General features: G+C 56.1%; 1 non-coding gene across 1 annotated transcript in view; it reads left to right on the forward strand.

The window, feature by feature from the left end:
- Window positions 1-7,218: 7,218 nt before the first annotated feature.
- LOC139112956 (small subunit ribosomal RNA) overlaps window positions 7,219-7,500 on the forward strand; it is a 1,919-nt gene continuing 1,637 nt past the window's right edge. Inside the window, exon 1 of the ribosomal RNA XR_011547551.1 lies at window positions 7,219-7,500. This exon is cut by the window's right edge and continues 1,637 nt beyond it. This is a non-coding gene — a ribosomal RNA (small subunit ribosomal RNA).

Consider the following 7,500-nt stretch of genomic DNA (forward strand, 5'->3'; position numbering starts at 1 on the left):
AGCAACACGAGGCTCGCGGACTTTGACGGTCGGACCGCTCGGAAGTAACTACGTGGTAAAAGCAACACGAGGCTCGCGTACTTTGCCGATCAAACCGCTCGGAAGTAACTACGTTCCAAAAGCAACACGAGGCTCGCGAACTTTGACGGTCGGACCGCTCGGAAGTAACTACGTGGTAAAAGCAACACGAGGCTCGCGGACTTCGCTGCGGCTAAGTCCGCGCGGCGTCGAAATTTCACCGCCGGCGCCCATATACCGCCGTGCGTTAGACCGTGCGTCGCCGACCGCCCGGCCGCTCGGTTCGGTACTGTAAGAGGTGTCGTCGCTGCGGCGACTCGTGCACAACACGGTGCATGCGAGCTCTCGGTCTGGTCGTACCGTAGCGTTACGGCGTATGTATAACCGAGCTCGGCGAAGCACTGCGGTGCGTACAAAAGTGTCGTTCGCACTAGAACGCTTTTTGAGAAAATTTAGCTTCGCGCTTACTACGAGAACTTTGGTTCTCTTTTTGAGATCTTTCGGGCGTCTTGCCGACATTCGGCCAAATGTGCGCCAAGCTCTCGGCGATCGTTTCGAGGCCGGATAGCGAAGGAATTGGTGAATACGTGACGAAGAAATTTTGTATCTCGAGGACTCTGCCGTTCGTGCGGTCCGTACGTACCTCCGAGCCGTAAAACAACACGGAGCTCGAGATCTTTGACGCGGAGGTAACTACCGTGCGCCGCAGCGGCTAAGTCCGCGCGGCGTCGAAATTTCACCGCCGGCGCCCATATACCGCCGTGCGTTAGACCGTGCGTCGCCGACCGCCCGGCCGCTCGGTTCGGTACTGTAAGAGGTGTCGTCGCTGCGGCGACTCGTGCACAACACGGTGCATGCGAGCTCTCGGTCTGGTCGTACCGTAGCGTTACGGCGTATGTATAACCGAGCTCGGCGAAGCACTGCGGTGCGTACAAAAGTGTCGTTCGCACTAGAACGCTTTTGAGAGAATTTAGCTTCGCGCTTACTACGAGAACTTTGGTTCTCTTTTGAGATCTTTCGGGCGTCTTGCCGACATTCGGCCAAATGTGCGCCAAGCTCTCGGCGATCGTTTCGAGGCCGGATAGCGAAGGAATTGGTGAATACGTGACGAAGAAATTTTGTATCTCGAGGACTCTGCCGTTCGTGCGGTCCGTACGTACCTCCGAGCCGTAAAACAACACGGAGCTCGAGATCTTTGACGCGGAGGTAACTACCGTGCGCCGCAGCGGCTAAGTCCGCGCGGCGTCGAAATTTCACCGCCGGCGCCCATATACCGCCGTGCGTTAGACCGTGCGTCGCCGACCGCCCGGCCGCTCGGTTCGGTACTGTAAGAGGTGTCGTCGCTGCGGCGACTCGTGCACAACACGATGCATGCGAGCTCTCGGTCTGGTCGTACCGTAGCGTTACGGCGTATGTATAACCGAGCTCGGCGAAGCACTGCGGTGCGTACGAAAGTGTCTTTCGCTCGAGAGAGATTTTTAAAGTGTTTTGCACTGCGCTGAGTGCGAGAATTTCGGTTCTCTTTTTCGAGAGCGTTCGGGCGTCTTGCCGACATTCGGCCAATTGTGCGCCAAGCTCTCGGCGATCGTTTCGAGGCCGGATAGCGAAGGAATTGGTGAATACTTGACGAAGAAATTTTGTATCTCGAGGACTCTGCCGTTCGTGCGGTCCGTACGTACCTCCGAGCCGTAAAACAACACGGAGCTCGAGATCTTTGACGCGGAGGTAACTACCGTGCGCCGCAGCGGCTAAGTCCGCGCGGCGTCGAAATTTCACCGCCGGCGCCCATATACCGCCGTGCGTTAGACCGTGCGTCGCCGACCGCCCGGCCGCTCGGTTCGGTACTGTAAGAGGTGTTGTCGCTGCGGCGACTCGTGCACAACACGATGCATGCGAGCTCTCGGTCTGGTCGTACCGTAGCGTTACGGCGTATGTATAACCGAGCTCGACGAAGCACTGCGGTGCGTACAAAGTGTCGTTCGCACTAGAACGCTTTTGAAGAATTTAGCCTCGCGCTTACTACGAGAACTTTGGTTCTCTTTTTGAGATCGTTCGGGCGTGTTGCCGACATTCGGCCAAATGTGCGCCGGGCTCTCGGCGATCGTTTCGACACCAAAGTCGAAAATCGAAGGCGTTGGTAAATCCGAGCCGAAACGATACGGAGCTCGAGTACTTTGCCGTTCGAGCTGTCCGTGGATAACTACTTGCCGAAAGCAACACGAGGCTCGAGGACTTTTGCGTAAATAACTACGTACGACGCAGCGGCTAAGTCCTCGAGGCGTCGAAATTTCGCAGGTTTCGCCCATATACCGCCGTGCGTTAGACCGTGCGTCGCCGACCGCCCGGCCGCCCGGTTCGGTACTATAAGACACAGCATTGCCACGAGTCGGTGTCGAGAGACCGAATGGCTCATATGTGGCGCGCACTTACGTGTTGGACGCGCGATCGTCCCTCGCTTCCGAGCAAGCGTGCGGACGTATCGTTGCGCTTACCGAACATCAACTCCACGGATACGAGTGTGTCGGTTTCGGCGAGATCTTTGACGATGTCGCCGTTCCCGCTTACTTGTACGCCGTAGCGAAATAATTTTCAACCGGTGCCTCGGTGTTCTCACCGCTGGCACCGTTGAACGTGCTCCACGACGTCTCAGATCGGATCGGTCTAGCGTCAGGGGCTAAGCGACGCCACAAGCCGCTGTTATGGGTGAATGAGAACAAAATTTGATCTTTCATACCGTTAAGGTATATATAAATACGAAAAGCGTGTCCGTCGACCGGCTCGAAAAGTTCCGGCGGCATTAACGACGCACGAAACGCGCACGGCTCTTCCTCGCGGAGTGTCCGTAGCAGCGTAGCGTTGTCTTTCGCGTTGCTCCACCGCGAGTAACCGCGATCACACACACGAAGCTCCCTGGTTGATCCTGCCAGTAGTCATATGCTTGTCTCAAAGATTAAGCCATGCATGTCTCAGTGCATGCCGAATTAAGGTGAAACCGCGAATGGCTCATTAAATCAGTTATGGTTCATTAGATTGTACCCACATTTACTTGGATAACTGTGGTAATTCTAGAGCTAATACATGCAAAACAGAGTCCCGACCAGTGATGGAAGGGACGCTTTTATTAGATCAAAACCAATCGGTGGCGTGCGGATCTCCGTGCGTCCACCGTTTATTTTGGCGACTCTGAATAACTTTGTGCTGATCGTACGGTCCTAGCACCGGCGACGCATCTTTCAAATGTCTGCCTTATCAACTGTCGATGGTAGGTTCTGCTACCATGGTTGTAACAGGTAACGGGGAATCAGGGTTCGATTCCGGAGAGGGAGCCTGAGGAAACGTCCATCAGGAAGGCAGCAGGCGCGCAAATTACCCACTCCCGGCACGGGGAGGTAGTGACGAAAATAACGATACGGGACTCATCCGAGGCCCCGTAATCGGAATGAGTACACTTTAAATCCTTTAACGAGGATCCATTGGAGGGCAAGTCTGGTGCCAGCAGCCGCGGTAATTCCAGCTCCAATAGCGTATATTAAAGTTGTTGCGGTTAAAAGGCTCGTAGTTGAATCTGTGTCGCACACCGTCGGTTCACCGCTCGCGGTGTTTAACTGGCGTGATGTGGGACGTCCTACCGGTGAGCGCGATAACTCCGACCCGAAAGCAACACGAGGCTCGCGTACTGCCGCTAGGACCGCGCGGAAGTAGCGAAAGCACCGGCTCGCGGACTTTGACGGTCGGACCGCTCGGAAGTGTCGAGCCGAAAGCAACACGAGGCTCGCGTACTTTGCCGATCGGACCGCGCGGAAGTAACTCCGAGCCGAAAGCAACACGAGGCTCGCGTACTTTGTCGCTAGGACCGCGCGGGTAACTCCGAGCCGAAAGCAACACGAGGCTCGCGTACTTTGCCGCTAGGACCGCGCGAACTCCGAGCCGAAAGCAACACGAGGCTCGTGCTTTGCCGCTAGGACCGCGGAAGTAACTCCGAGCCGAAAGCAACACGAGGCTCGCGTACTTTGCCGATCGGACCGCGCGGAAGTAACTCCGAGCCGAAAGCAACACGAGGCTCGCGCTCTTTGCCGCTAGGACCGCGCGGAAGTAACTCCGAGCCGAAAGCAACACGAGGCTCGCGTACTTTACCGCTAGGACGCGCGGAAGTAACTCAAGCCGAAAGCAACACGAGGCTCGCGTACTTTGCCGATCGGACCGCGCGGAAGTAACTCCGACCCGAAAGCAACGAGGCTCGCGTACTTTGCGCTAGGACCGCGAGCTCGAGCCGAAAGCAACCGAGCTCGCGGACTTTGACGGTCGGACCGCTCGGAAGTAACTACGTGGTAAAAGCAACACGGGCTCGCGTACTTTGCCGATCAAGCCGCTCGGAAGTAACTACGTTCCAAAAGCAACACGAGGCTCGCGAACTTTGACGGTCGGACCGCTCGGAAGTAACTACGTGGTAAAAGCAACACGAGGCTCGCGGACTTCCCTGCGGCTAAGTCCGCGCGGCGTCGAAATTTCACCGCCGGCGCCCATATACCGCCGTGCGTTAGACCGTGCGTCGCCGACCGCCCGGCCGCTCGGTTCGGTACTGTAAAGGTGTCGTCGCTGCGGCGACTCGTGCAACACGGTGCATGCGAGCTCTCGGTCTGGTCGTACCGTAGCGTTACGGCGTATGTATAACCGAGCTCGGCGAAGCACTGCGGTGCGTACAAAAGTGTCGTTCGCACTAGAACGCTTTTGAGAGAATTTAGCTTCGCGCTTACTACGAGAACTTTGGTTCTCTTTTTGAGATCTTTCGGGCGTCTTGCCGACATTCGGCCAAATGTGCGCCAAGCTCTCGGCGATCGTTTCGAGGCCGGATAGCGAAGGAATTGGTGAATACGTGACGAAGAAATTTTATATCTCGAGGACTCTGCCGTTCGTGCGGTCCGTACGTACCTCCGAGCCGTAAAACAACACGGAGCTCGAGATCTTTGACGCGGAGGTAACTACCGTGCGCCGCAGCGCCTAAGTCCGCGCGGCGTCGAAATTTCACCGCCGGCGCCCATATACCGCCGTGCGTTAGACCGTGCGTCGCCGACCGCCCGGCCGCTCGGTTCGGTACTGTAAGAGGTGTCGTCGCTGCGGCGACTCGTGCACAACACGGTGCATGCGAGCTCTCGGTCTGGTCGTACCGTAGCGTTACGGCGTATGTATAACCGAGCTCGGCGAAGCACTGCGGTGCGTACAAAAGTGTCGTTCGCACTAGAACGCTTTTTGAGAGAATTTAGCTTCGCGCTTACTACGAGAACTTTGGTTCTCTTTTTGAGATCTTTCGGGCGTCTTGCCGACATTCGGCCAAATGTGCGCCAAGCTCTCGGCGATCGTTTCGAGGCCGGATAGCGAAGGAATTGGTGAATACTTGACGAAGAAATTTTGTATCTCGAGGACTCTGCCGTTCGTGCGGTCCGTACGTACCTCCAGCCGTAAAACAACACGGAGCTCGAGATCTTTGACGCGGAGGTAACTACCGTGCGCCGCAGCGTCTAAGTCCGCGCGGCGTCGAAATTTCACCGCCGGCGCCCATATACCGCCGTGCGTTAGACCGTGCGTCGCCGACCGCCCGGCCGCTCGGTTCGGTACTGTAAGAGGTGTCGTCGCTGAGGCGACTCGTGCACAACACGATGCATGCGAGCTCTCGGTCTGGTCGTACCGTAGCGTTACGGCGTATGTATAACCGAGCTCGGCGAAGCACTGCGGTGCGTACGAAAGTGTCTTTCGCTCGAGAGAGATTTTAAAGTGTTTTGCACTGCGCTTAGTGCGAGAATTTCGGTTCTCTTTTTCGAGAGCGTTCGGGCGTCTTGCCGACATTCGGCCAATTGTGCGCCAAGCTCTCGGCGATCGTTTCGAGGCCGGATAGCGAAGGAATTGGTGAATACTTGACGAAGAAATTTTGTATCTCGAGGACTCTGCCGTTCGTGCGGTCCGTACGTACCTCCGAGCCGTAAAACAACACGGAGCTCGAGATCTTTGACGCGGAGGTAACTACCGTGCGCCGCAGCGGCTAAGTCCGCGCGGCGTCGAAATTTCACCGCCGGCGCCCATATACCGCCGTGCGTTAGACCGTGCGTCGCCGACCGCCCGGCCGCTCGGTTCGGTACTGTAAGAGGTGTTGTCGCTGCGGCGACTCGTGCACAACACGATGCATGCGAGCTCTAGGTCTGGTCGTACCGTAGCGTTACGGCGTATGTATAACCGAGCTCGACGAAGCACTGCGGTGCGTACAAAAGTGTCGTTCGCACTAGAACGCTTTTTGAGAGAATTTAGCCTCGCGCTTACTACGAGAACTTTGGTTCTCTTTTTGAGATCGTTCGGGCGTGTTGCCGACATTCGGCCAAATGTGCGCCGGGCTCTCGGCGATCGTTTCGACACCAAAGTCGAAAATCGAAGGCGTTGGTAAATCCGAGCCGAAACGATACGGAGCTCGAGTACTTTGCCGTTCGAGCTGTCCGTGGGTAACTACTTGCCGAAAGCAACACGAGGCTCGAGGACTTTTGCGTAAATAACTACGTACGACGCAGCGGCTAAGTCCTCGAGGCGTCGAAATTTCGCAGGTTTCGCCCATATACCGCCGTGCGTTAGACCGTGCGTCGCCGACCGCCCGGCCGCCCGGTTCGGTACTATAAGACACAGCATTGCCACGAGTCGGTGTCGAGAGACCGAATGGCTCATATGTGGCGCGCACTTACGTGTTGGACGCGCGATCGTCCCTCGCTTCCGAGCAAGCGTGCGGACGTATCGTTGCGCTTACCGAACATCAACTCCACGGATACGAGAGTGTCGGTTTCGGCGAGATCTTTGACGATGTCGCCGTTCCCGCTTACTTGTACGCCGTAGCGAAATAATTTTCAACCGGTGCCTCGGTGTTCTCACCGCTGGCACCGTTGAACGAACAGTGCTCCACGACGTCTCAGATCGGATCGGTCTAGCGTCAGGGCTAAGCGGCCTTACAAGCCGCTGTTATGGGTGAATGAGAACAAAATTTGATCTTTCATACCGTTAAGGTATATATAAATACGAAAAGCGTGTCCGTCGACCGGCTCGAAAAGTTCCGGCGGCATTAACGACACACGAAACGCGCACGGCTCTTCCTCGCGGAGTGTCCGTAGCAGCGTAGCGTTGTCTTTCGCGTTGCTCCACCGCGAGTAACCGCGATCGCACACACGAAGCTCCCTGGTTGATCCTGCCAGTAGTCATATGCTTGTCTCAAAGATTAAGCCATGCATGTCTCAGTGCATGCCGAATTAAGGTGAAACCGCGAATGGCTCATTAAATCAGTTATGGTTCATTAGATTGTACCCACATTTACTTGGATAACTGTGGTAATTCTAGAGCTAATACATGCAAAACAGAGTCCCGACCAGTGATGGAAGGGACGCTTTTATTAGATCAAAACCAATCGGTGGCGTGCGGATCTCCGTGCGTCCACCGTTTATTTTGGCGACTCTGAAT

This window comes from Cardiocondyla obscurior, unplaced genomic scaffold (assembly GCF_019399895.1).
Source record: "Cardiocondyla obscurior isolate alpha-2009 unplaced genomic scaffold, Cobs3.1 scaffold73_0_88197, whole genome shotgun sequence".
Classification (NCBI taxonomy): domain Eukaryota; kingdom Metazoa; phylum Arthropoda; class Insecta; order Hymenoptera; family Formicidae; genus Cardiocondyla; species Cardiocondyla obscurior.